Here is a 13174-nt window from a genome sequence, read left to right as displayed (position 1 = left end):
AATTTAAAAATTATTGGACTACCTGAAAGCCATGACCAAAGTAAGAACCTAGAAATCATCCTCCAGGAAGTTCTCAAAGAAAACTGCCCTGATGTTTTAGAACCAGAGGGCAAAACAGAGGTTGAAAGAATCCACTGATCACGTCCTGAAAAAGGTCCCAAAAAGAAAACTCCTAGGAATATTATAGCCAGGTTCTGAAATTCCCAGATTAAGGAGAGAATATTACAAGCATCCAGGAAGAAACAATTTGAATATTGTGGAAACACAATCAGGATAACCCAGGATCTGGCAGCTTCTACACTGAGGGATCGAAGGGCTTGGAATGTGATATTGAAACCAAGAATCACCTACCCAGTAAAACTGAGTATCATGTTTCAGGGGAAAATATGGTCATTCAGTGGAATAGAGGCCTTTCAAGCATTTCTGATGAAAAAAAATCAGAGTTTAATAGAAAATTTGATATTCAGATACAAGAAGCAAGAGAAGCATGAGAAGGTAAACAGGGAAAAGAAATCATAAGGAACTTATCAAAGTTTAACTATTAACATTCCTACATGGCAAAACAATAATTGTAACTGATGAAACTTTTCTCAGTATGAAAATAGTTGAAGGGAATAGAAATATATATGTGAATGTGTGTATATATGTTTACAGGTATACATAGATAGAGGGCACAGGACCAATTTAATAGGAAGAGATGATACTTAAAAGGTGAAATTAAGGGGTGAGAGAGGAATATAAAGAGAGGAGATAGGGAGAGATAGAATGGGGCAAACTATCTCATATAGAAGAAGCAAGGGAAAATGGTTACAATGAAGGGGAAGAATAGGAAGGGAAAAGGGAATGGGTCAACCTTATTCCCACTGAATTTGGCTTGAGGAGGGAATGAAATACACACTAAATAGGGTATGTCACCCTACAGGATAATGGGGGGAAGGGAATGAGAGAGGGGATGATGGAAGGGAGGGCAAGCTGGGGGGAGGGAAGTTGGAAGCACCCACTTTTGAAAAGGTATGGGATCAAAGTAGAGAATGGAACGGGTAGGAGGTGGGATAGGAGGGAGGGAAATATAGTCAGTCTTTTACAATAGATCTACTGTGTTAATGTTTTGCATTAGCTACACATGTACAACCTATACAGAACTGCTTATCTTCCCAGTAAGGGTGGGTGACAAGGGAGGAAGGGAATGAATCTGCAACTCAAAGTTTTAAAATCAAATGTTTAAATATATATATACTATTATTAAAACTATTTTACATGTAATTGGGAAATAAGATATACAGGCACTGGGGCATAGAGATCCACCATAACCTACTGGAAAAGTCAAAAGGGGTATGGGAGAAAATATGGGATAGAGAAGATCGGAGGAGGGGATATCCTGTGGGACTGCTATTTTGGGGCGGTGGGTAGATGAAAAAAAACAGGGAGAAAATTTGTAACTCAAAATCTGGTGGAAATGATGTAAACCAGAAGTTAATAAAGCATTTGAAAAATGAAAAACAACAAAAAAAGATGCAGCATGTATATGTCAGCAAACATTAAGTTTAACCAAGATTTATCTGTGAAGCATACCTCAATCTGCATCTTCAGATGTGTTTTGAAGTTTGACAACAAGGTAAGAAATATAGAAAGAGAAAGTTCAAAAACCTCTGGGACAGATGACACTCCATTTTTAGAGAGTGCAACACAAAGATACTGCTTAATAGCATTAATGAACATCTCATTGGTCCTGAAAACAGGTCCTGCATTCTGTAGAATGGACAGAAGCAACTGCAATGAAAGGATCTTGGATCGCAATTCGTGAGACCTGAAATGTAAAGCAAAAAAAAAAAAAAAATAGGTGACAAAACTGATCACAATTCTCTTGCAACGACTGCTGAACTTGAATGTTTTCTTCTATAGAAATTTCCTGGTTCTACCCAATTATACAAATTTTCAAAATAGAGAAAAACAAACACGAATATTAAGTGTTATTCTATCTAAAAAGAAATGGATTTAAAGACGCATATACTTCCAAGTCAGTTCTGAAAACACATGATAAAAACAAATCGCTTTATGAAAATGATTTTGAATTTCTCAAGTTGAAGGTGATATATTACACAAAACAGTTTTAATATTAGTTTCTCTATAGAAGATATTAATTAATAAGCCACTATCTTCATACTCATTGATCTCTGCAGTAAAAATTTTACACTTCTTGATACTCGTTATTCCTTTTTCTTTAAATTTATCCATCTTTTATCTACATTGGCTCCTATTCTAGATCCTTTAAGACAGGTGAGGGCTATGTCCTTGGGCGGCTTCTTTTTCATCAATCTCTCCTCTCTTCACTGTCACTGATTTCAAGCTGGAAGGACCCTGGAGGGACACTTAGGATATATCTTCTTTTTGAGATGCAGAAATTAAGGCCCCAAAAGGTCAAGTGATTGAAATAATTACCTACAGGCAGATGACTCACAAATCTGTACCTTCTGTCTTGATCTCTCTTCTATACTACAGACCTTTATCTCCAAATGCTTATAAGTTGTCCCTTCGTAGATGTCTAATCAGTCAGGCAGACTCAAAAGACCATCTTTCAAACTAAATATCATCTCTCCGCTGCATAGCTATTAATCGACTCCATCTTCCATGTTTGAGAGAAACCTTGGCGTTGTCCCTGAGCTTTCTGCTCCTTTCCCTCATATAAAATTTCCAAGACCTGTAGGTTCTCTGTTCACAATAATTCTCATATACATAACTGGGAGTTACTCCATTCATCTGGGCCCCACTTTCCTCATTTATGAAATATTTTAACTTATGTTTCTATTATCCTAACCTCTCTATTCCTACTGTCATTGCCTAACTACAGGTGCTTATTGCCACCCACCTACATTACTGGAGAAGGTGCACAGCTAAGTTTACTAGCCTCTATTCTTTCCAATATCTAATCTAACCATGATACTAATGGAAGACACATCATCGTTATACACTCATAGATCTATTTGTGTCTTATGTGACTCTTAAGAAAAGTGTAAACACCTTAACCTAACAATAAAGGTCCATCACAATCTAGCATCTATCTTTTCACTTTTATATGAAACAACTTCCTTCTATGTAATTTATAATCCAACCAAAAAAGACTTGTTCGCCATTTACCATACATCTCCTGCTACTATGTCTTTTTGGGTACTCTTTCCTATGCCTTATGTTCATACCTTTCACTTCTTTGATTAATTCCTTATTCCCATTCTTTAAAATATACCTCAAATGACATCTCTTTTAAGAAACTTTCTTTGGTCCTCCAGGTCTAAATGAGAAGTCTGCCCACAGACCTTGCAAAAAAATATTATTTTGGTCATACCATATATTATATTATTGATGTGTTTTTATGTTTACAATCTCAACTCCTAACATTTATCCAGCACCTTCTATAAAGCAAATCTCTGTCTTGGGTAGTTCAGATACAAATACAAACATAGGACAGTCCCAGGCCTGAAGGACATAGACAACTGTACAACAACACACACACACACACACACACACACACACAGAGTAATTTTATACAACAAAAACCACTGACAATTGGGAAGATCAGAAAAGGCTTTCTAAAGGAAGGGTCACCTGAAACAAACAATGATAAAGATGTATAAAGGCAGTAGTATAGAATATATATAATCCAGAGTAAGATCTATAAAGGAATGAGAGGTGACATGACAAGAGGGCAAAGGCAAATGAACAGCTAAGCTGGCCCGCAGATGTATAATCCAGTCAACTAGACTGACTATACGCTCATCTTTGTAATAGTAGTAGCTGACAATTATATATCACTTTAAAGTTTTTGCTCCAAATACATTATCTCATTTGACAATGCCCTGAAGTAGTGCTTCAGGTTGATGCCTATTTTACAGATTAAAATACTGAGACTCTTAAGAGGTTAAGGAACGTGTCTAATGTTACACAGAGACTAGTTTCCATGGAAGAATTCCAATCCAAGGTTTCCTGACTCTGAGTCTAGGGCTAGCACTATTCCATTATGCCATGCAGCCCCCAAGAGATTATATAACTAAATTTTTTAAATTATCAAGCATCTTTTTATCATTCTGCAACTCACTCTACCAAACCTTCCTCTCAGGAGCCAAAAAAACTCCCAAGCAAAACAAAACACACATCCCAAAATATAGCTCTCAATACATAAACTGTATAGTACAGCAAAACAAATTCCTGCATTAGCTGTGTTTGAAAATTTAGTTCTCTCTGCAATTCAAGTCCATTATCTCTCTATTAGGACACAAGTGTCATGTTTTATTTTCATTCTTTTGGACTCATGATTTATCACTGAGTTGATAGGAGTTCAAAGGCCCTTGAAAGTTGTTTTTCTTTAGCATGTTGTTACTATGGCATAGACTGTTCTCTTAATTTTGCTTACTTTTCTCTGTAGTGGTTCATACAGATCTTCTCAGGTTCCTCTAAAATTGTCCATTTCAGTATTTATTATGGTACAATTAACATTCTATTACATCCATATGTGACAATTTATTTAGCTATTCCTCAATAGGAGGACATCCTGTACGTTTTCAATTTTTGGCTACCACAAAAAGAGCTACTATAAATATTTTTGCATATAAAAATTCTCTTTCTTGGATTTCTTTAGGGGTACGTTCTTTGTGATAGTATGGCTAAGCCAACAGGTCTGAATAGTCTGGAGATAGTTTCAAATTGGCTGGACCACAACCCCTCCAACATTCATCATTTTCTTCTTTTGCTATCTTTGCCGTGATGACAAGTACTAGCTGAAACCTCAAAGTCATTTTAATTTGCATTTCCCCAATTGTTGGTGATTTAAACCACTTTCTTCAAACAACTGTTGATAATTTGGATATCTCCATGAGAAAACTATCTCTTCATAGCCTCTTACCATTTGTATACTGAGGAATGACTCTTAGCATTATAAATTTGAATCAGTCCCTCAGATATATAAAATGTAAAATTTTTATTAGGGAAATATGTTGCAAAGATTTTTTTCCTAGTTATCTGCATTCTTTCTTATTTTTACTACTTTAGATTTGTGTGTTAAAAAAATATTTTTAGGGGCCAGCTAGGTGACACAGTGAATAGAGCACCAGAGTTCAAATCTGGCCTCAGACACTTAACACTTACTAGCTGTGTGACCTTGGGCAAGTCACTTAACCCTAATTGTCCTGCCTTCCCCCCTCCAAAAAGAAAAAAAAAACAAAAAAATATTTTAAATTCAATATAATCAAAATTGTTCAGTTTACCTCTTATGAACCTTTCTATCATGTGGTTATCACTCTTCTGTTTTATTTACAATATAATTTTATACACACACACACATACACAGAATATCCACTTGGAGCTTATCATTGCATATGGTGTGAGGTATTTATCTAAATCTAATTTCTTCTAGACTCCTGTCCCAGTTTTCCCATAGTTTATTTCAGTGAGTGCCTTCCCTCAGTAAGTAGGATCCTTTCAACACACTGTAATTTTGAAGAGGATTTCTGGTGTTACGTAAACTCTGTACCACCTCTAAACCCTAGAGTAGAGGTATCAAAGTTGTGGTCCATGTGTGGCCTGAAGCAGAATAAAATGTAACTGGGAAATACTTAGACTAAAAACACAATAAAACATAGATAATGTTAAGATGTGGTTTTCTAAGTCAATATATGGCCAGGAGAAAGTATATATGTATGGTTTAATGGGAGCTAGTTCCTGTTTCTGTTGAGTTTAACACCACTGCCCTACAGCATAGTACTCAGAACACCAGGGGTGACTAATAATTGTTAAAACTAATTAAAAGCTTTTAGTTAGGGGCAGCTAGGTGGCGCAGTAAGAAAGCGCCGGCCCTGGAGTCAGGAGGACCCAAGTTCGGTTCTGGCCTCAGACACTTAACACCCACACAAAAACCTTGGGCAAGTTACTTAACCCCAAACACCCTCCAAAAAGGCAAAAAAAAAAAAAAAGCTTTTAGTTATTCTACAAATCCACTAGGTTAACTGCCAAATCACAATACATTGACAACTATTTCTAATTTATTCGATGTTTTTCTCTTTAATTTTAAATAAAGTCAGCCATAGAGACTTTTAGAGTATCAGAAACATTATTTTTGTCTCCAAATGCCTTGTATTATTTTACATATACATAGGCATACACATGCATACTCGTACATATTTTGAACCTTGGGAAGTTGCCTTTGCTTGGCTTAGCATTACAATATGCCACAAGACAAAGAAAATCTCACATAAGTCTGCTTTCTCTCTCTCTATCTATATTTTACACATGGTCTCAAAGGTGAATTTTAATTTGGAACCCAAGTACCATTATAAAAGAGTTCCAATATGCTGAAATGGTTTAGACGGGATAATGTTAATTTGAAAATTAACACATCTGTAGTTATTTCAAATCTTTCCCTCTTTTCTCAGACCTCCTTGTAATAACAAAATTTATATCATACCTACTCTATGCCATGCCCTGTGCCTCATCCCTACTGTTGTGAAAGTACATCACTGTCCTTGTCAGCAATGCTTCCCTGCTAAAGTACACAAGCAGTTGCTTCAAAATGAGACATGATACTTTTTTCCCCAGAGAATAACAGTAGAATTTAAAATCACTTTTTATAACAAAGCTTGGTAGTATTTATTCTTTTATGTAAATTTTTTAAAAACAAAGCTTAATATAATAACTGGTTGTGGTCCTTTCTTTAAGAGGACCAAAATGACATCACTATGTTGGGTCAATGTACAGTGTGTCTTACTGGCTGATCAGACCATTACGAGCTTGGAAGGCTCTACCACAGGTGGGGTACAACTAGTCCACATGAACACATGGAGTGGAGATGTCTCTAAATTTGTGCACTTAACATTTCTTTTGAGTTATTTCAATTGTGCTCTGCTCACAGAGCACAGTGCCTTCTTTGATGTAAACACACCATGTTAGATAGTCAGGTGCCAGAATCTCCCATGTCTCACAGTCAATACCAGAGCTCTTCAGAGAGACCTTGGGAATGTCCTTTTATCTCTTCTTCTGGCCTCCATTTGAGTGCTTGCTTTGTTTGAGTTCTCCAGAAAACACTTTCAGACAAACTGGGTTTGACATTCAAACAATATGGGCAGCCCAACAGAGCTGTGTTCTCTGAAGTGGAATTTGAATACTTGGCTGCTCAGCTCAAGAAAGCACCTCAGTGTCCAGTACCTTATCCTGCCAGGTGATCTTCAGAATCTTCCCTAAGACAATTCAAATGGAAGTGATTCAGTTTCCTGGCATGGTGCTGGTAGACTGCCCGGGTTTCACAGGCATACAATGAGGTCAGCACAACAGCTCTGTAGACCTTTCAATTTGATAGGCAGCCTAATACCTGTTCTCTCTCAAACACACAACTAGCTCTAGTAATGCATGGGTCAACTCTTGTCATCTGTCCCTGGAAAGTATACTGACCAGGCAAGTGAACTTATCCACAACATTCAAAATTTCTCCAGTTTCCATAACTGGTGGTTCCATGTATAGATGGTGTGGTGCTGACTGGTGGAGAACCTGTTTTCTTGGTGGTAATTGTTAGGCCAAAATTAGCACAAGCAGCAAAGAACTGATCCATACTCTGTTTATCTCAGCCTCAGGGGCTCCACTGAGTGCATAATCATCTACCAACAAAAAGTCATGCACCAACTCTCCCTCTACTTTAGTCTTGGTTTCCAGCCTTTTCAAGTTAAATAATTTATTGTCAATGCAACAGCTGACCTAGATGCCATTTTCACTCTCATTGAAGGTATCTGACAACATCACTGAAAACATCATGCTTAAAAGCAAGGGAACAAGCACATAACCCTGCTTTACTCTGTTGGTGACTGGGAAAGTGCAAGAACATCGTCCTTTATCCAGAACCTGTGCAAACAGGTCACCATGAAAGTAGCATATGATACTGATGTCCTTCTCTGGGCAACTAAATTTTGCCATGATTTTCCACAAGCCCTCATGACTGATAGTATCAAAGGCCTTGGTCACATAGATGAACATTAAGTACACACCTCTGTTTGCTTCCTGATTTCAAGTTCAACACTCTATCCACTGTGCCACTACGCTGCTTCAGTTAGATAATAATGAATTCAAGATACCTACAAAGCATACAGATAAAGATGCATGCTGGTGAATTGGTGATAAGTACGAAAGGTAAGGACAGAGATGAAATGGGGGTATATAAATTTGGGAATCATCTGCACATAGAGAGAGTAAAAAAAAAAAAAAGGCCAAGGACAGAGCCCTGGGAAACACTCAGGCCAAATATAAATAATGATACAGTAGGACAGACAAGTAGGAAAAGATGTATGACAGAGCATTTATTAAAAAAAAAAAAAAAACAACAACAAAACCAGGAAGATGAGATAGCCAGAAAGAAGGGAGAAAGAATTCCCTCTTCTCTCTTATTTCTCACATCATTCATATGCCTTTTGCTATTATCTCTTTCTTCACCTTCACATGACATGAAGAGATAGCCTTTCTCCTTGCCAAGGCAAATTCCTTGCACAACCAATCCCATTCCATCCAACTTCTCCAGCAAACTGTTACCTCTATTATACCCACTCTCTCCCTACAATCACTCCTTGTCTACTGGTTGCTTCTCTACTGCCCACAAATATGACCATGTGTCCCCCATATACTCAAAAAACCCTCATTTGACCCATCTATCCACTCTAGCTATCATCCTATATCTTTCCTCCCTCCCTTTTGTGGATAAACTCCTTGAGAAAGTCATCTATGATGAGTGCTTTTACTTCCTTTCTTCTCATTCTCTTAACTCTCTGAAGTCTAGCTTCTGACTCTCATCATTCAACCAAAACTACTCCTCCAGGGTTAGTAATGATTTCTTAATTGCCAAATCTAAAGGCCTTTTTTCCATCTTTATCCTTCTTTGACCTCTTAGTCTTTAACACTGTCAATCACCCTATTCTCCTTGATACTTTTCAGGTTTTCATGACAGTTCTCTCTTGGTTCTCTTTCTACATGTCTGACTATTCCTTCTCAGTTTCCTTTGTTGGATTTTTATCCATGTTGTTCCTGCTAAAAGTATTAGGCAATCCCCAAAGCTCTATCCTGGATCCTCTTCTGTTCTCCCTCTGTATTACTTCACTTGGTGACTTCATCGATGCCCATATTTATCATTTTTATGCAGATGACTCTCAGATCTACTTAACCAGCCCTAACCTCTCTCCTGATTTCTAGTCTTGTATCTCCAACTGCCTTTTAGACAGTTCAAACTAGATGTCCTAAAGAAATCTTAAACTAAACATTTCTAGAAGTGACCTCTTTATATTTTCCCCCAAACCTTCCCCTTCTCTTAACTTTCTTGTTACTGTCAAGCATACCATCCTCCCAGTCACCTAGGTTCACAATCTAACTGTCATCCTTGACTCCACTGCAACCATCCTGGTGCAGGCATTTATCACCTCACACCTGGACTATTAGAATAACCTGTTGGCTGATTTCCCTAACTCTCCTCTCTACTCCAGGGTTGGGGAACCTTCGGCCTAAAGGTCACAAAGTGGTCTTCTAGGTTCTTGGGTGTGGTCTTTTGACTAAGTCCAAGTTTTACAGAACAAATCCTTTTATTAAGGTGATTTGTTCTATCAGGTTTGGATTTAGCTGAAGGGCTGCACTTGAGTGCCTAGAGGGCCACATGTGGTCTTGAGGTTGAAGGTTCCCCAACCCCATCCTACTCTAATCCATTGTCCACTCAGCAGTCAAACTGATCTTCCTAAAATCCAAGTCTGATCATTCCAACCAACTCTTGGTGGCTCCCTATTGCATCCAGGATCAAATGCAAAATCCTTTGTTTGGATTTCAAAGCCCTTCACAACCTCTTTTCTACTTTTCAAGTTTTATTACACCTTACTCCTCTCCACAGATTTTGCAATCCAGTATGGACTGGATGGTGTTCTTGATGTTCTTCACAATCTATCTTCTAACTGAGCATTTTCACTGGCTATGCTCCATGACTGAAACAGAGGCCCTTCATCTTTATCTCAGCCTCCTAGATGCAATTTCATTCAGGAATAAAAACCCAACTGAAGAGGGCTAAGAAGTGAATGGGATATAAGGACAGAGTTTTTTCGGGGAATTTGGCAGTGGAATGGATGAGAGATGAAGGGCAAATTGCTTGAGGCCAGAGTCAAGTGACTTTAATAACTGAGAGATGGCATGTTTGTAGACAGCAAGGAGGAGTCAGTGGATAGAGAATGATCAAAAATTAGAGAGACAAAATGGTGAAATGGATGGTATCAATTCCTGGATGCAGTGGAACAAAATGAGATTAAGGGTACACATCTCTACTCAAGGACTGCCCTTTGCAAGGAGAACTACCTCTTCCTAGAGTTGGTAGCAAAGGAGGAAAAAATGGGAATGACATTGAGAAGATCTGAAGTAGGAGGTGATGAAAGCTGGCATCAGCTTTCTCTCAGTAATTCATGAAGTAAAGCCCACCACTGGGCAGGCGTGGAGGAGGTGCCAGAGGTGGGGCTTGAGGAGAAAATGTTTGGAACAGATGGTGTGACAAATCAAGTAGGGATTCGGAAGATCAAAATGAATGCATGCAGCAATGATGACCCAAGTGAGATTATCTAATTCAAATAAATCTGTGGTGAATCCAGTTAACATGGTTAGGTGATTTTTTTCTAGCATTGTAGAGCAGAAGAGGAAGACAGGTGGATGGGTCTGGGTTTAGGAAAGGTTAAGCAGTAATAAATAGGACAAGGGATCAAAGGATTAATGGGTTATGGAATCAAAAATTTAGAGCTAGAGGAGACCTTAGAAGTCATTTTCAGTAGAAAAAAATGCTAGATGGAATCAGAGGACCTGGATTCACAACCCTGCTCTTCTACTTAATTGACAATATAACACTAGGTCAATCATTTAACTTCAGCTTCCTGTCTGTAAAATGAGGAGGTGGAACTGACTTCAAGTGCCTTGCAGATCTAAATTTGTATCTTACAATAGTATAATGTGGTGCAGCCCCCTCATTTTTTATAGGTGAAGAAGAAACTGAGGCCTAGAGTATTTAAGTGACTTGCTCAAGGTTACACAGAAAGCAGATGGCAAGGCAGGGTTTCAAAATAAGGACCTCTTCTAATTCAGGTCTCTTCTCAAATATCACAGCAGGCAGAGGGCAACGACTGGGTAAATACAGCAGTAGTACTTATACTTGAGTTTTTGGAATCTAATCTTATTTTCTGAAGCTTACTTTCCCTACCCAATTCTCCCCAGGGGGTAGAAAGCTGGGTTTGCTGAGACTTTTTTTCCCTCTAATTTAACTGGGCCCCAATGAGAACAAAATTAAATCTAGCAGTTTAACTAGTCTAAATAAATTTAAAATTGAAGAAAACAACATTATTAAATCAGGAAAACAGGTAATGACTCACTTTGGGTCTGGCGGTCCATCTGACAGTGGTTTCATCGACAATTTACATAATGACCTGAATACTAGAAAGGCATCCTTTTGTAAAATGTGGGAAAACTTAGCACCAGGTGAAGGTCCTGAAGAATTTCCAGATTCCTATATATGGTAACATATCATTAAAATACAGACAATTACAATGCAAAATCATCTTTTAAAGGCTAGTGAGATGTGACTTCATCCCCAATATAAAGAAAATACTGTGCTACCAGAATATTCTTTTTTAACATTTTAAGGTTTTTCCCCCCTCCACACTAAATAACTACAGCCACTGAATTCCCCTTTGATAAGATTCTCTTCCAAGTCATTAAAGAAAATCTTTGGGAAGGCTAGGTGGCACAGTGAATGGAGCACCGGCCCTGGAGTCAGGCGGTCCTGAGTTCAAATCTGGCTTCAGACGCTTGACACACTCACTAGCTGTATGACTTTGGGCAAGTCACTTAACCCCAATCACCCTCGGGGGAAAAAAAAAGAAAATCTTCAAGTCTACTCACTTGCCCTCATCATTTAACAAACCCCAGGCAGGTTATTACATTCATTCCCAGAACTTATATTGTATTTTAGGCTGTTCGCATTATTCCAATTTTTACCTACTCTTGAGCAAGTGTGAGACTAGCAGCTGGGAATAATCATTTCTTCCTTGATGAATTTATTAGCTGATTTCTGGGTAAAATTCTTTAAGGGGGTAGTGAATAAAGGATTAAGAGGGCCTTTCACCAGTATATAATGAAAATAAGTCTGCTTGGAGGTAGGAAGTTTTAGACTAGACTAAATCATTAAGGACCCTTCTAGTGCTATGGGTTTGTCTAAGAATCTGTGATGAAGCACTTTTCCCAGACACTTTATATGTTATAATTTATAATATTTGACAAATTAGTTGATAACACATTACAGAAGCTAATGGGTCAAATTTATACTAAATAGCAAAAACTTTTATATTAATAAAGATTAATAAAATAAATTTTAAAACATTTATTATATTAAATGGCAAAAATTCCTCAAATGACATATCAGGCATCATTTAATTAAATTCAACAAATATATGTTAAGTCCCTACAATGTCCAAGAGGCTATGCTAGGAATTAGGGGGAAAAAAACGAAGCAGCCCCTTGCCAGTGAGAAAGTTAAAGAGTCTATTAAAGATATTTCTTATAGGCATCATTCAACATCAGAACTGTGAGACCAATAGCTCAATGTGATTCTTCATTTTATACCTGAGTATCATTGGAAGAGACAGACAATCTGTCATCAGGTAAGGATGGTGTATATGCAACAGAAATTGGAGTCCCTGGAATCCCATTTGCTTGGATATTTTCACTATCACTACCGTCCTCCAAAGTTCCAATGGTGCCATCTGCACTTGTATTTTCAGCAGTCCCTTCTCCCATATCTAAAAAATTAAAATGAACAAAAATGTATAAAATACATTGAACTTGAAAACTGTTTGAAGAATAGAATTTTTAAAAGTAGCACATTCTTAAAGAAACAGCAGGAAAGCAATATTAAATAAATGATAGTTACTGTCCAATCCAAAAGGTTCTGTAATAGATTATGATTATTAGGGAAAAAAATTGGAAAAAAAAGATTATCTTTCACCACTATTTTAACTTGCTCTAGAAATTAATATTACTTTACTGATAAATGGTCTTAGAAAGCTAATCAGCTTTTGGAAGGAAATACAAGCTTTACATTTACAATATTATCTATCATAACTAAGTTACAAATAGATTCATTTTG

The 13174-nt window shown here is 37.4% G+C and overlaps 1 long non-coding RNA gene across 1 annotated transcript; it reads right to left on the bottom strand.

Annotated features, from left to right (window-relative positions):
- Positions 1-1274: 1274 nt before the first annotated feature.
- LOC138176528 (uncharacterized) lies at positions 1275-12847 on the bottom strand. The gene is made up of 3 exons (XR_011172324.1): positions 12652-12847; positions 11403-11536; positions 1275-1807 (listed from the first exon to the last, which is right to left on the bottom strand). It is a non-coding gene; the product is annotated as an uncharacterized lncRNA (long non-coding RNA).
- Positions 12848-13174: the final 327 nt, after the last annotated feature.

Source organism: Petaurus breviceps, unplaced genomic scaffold, assembly GCF_028583685.1.
Source record: "Petaurus breviceps papuanus isolate PSGF00001 unplaced genomic scaffold, PetGlider_PUasm1.0 89881, whole genome shotgun sequence".
In the NCBI taxonomy this organism is placed as follows: Eukaryota; Metazoa; Chordata; class Mammalia; order Diprotodontia; family Petauridae; genus Petaurus; species Petaurus breviceps.
Note: the sequence above shows the minus strand (reverse complement) of the source record. Positions and strands in the feature narration are given on the sequence as shown.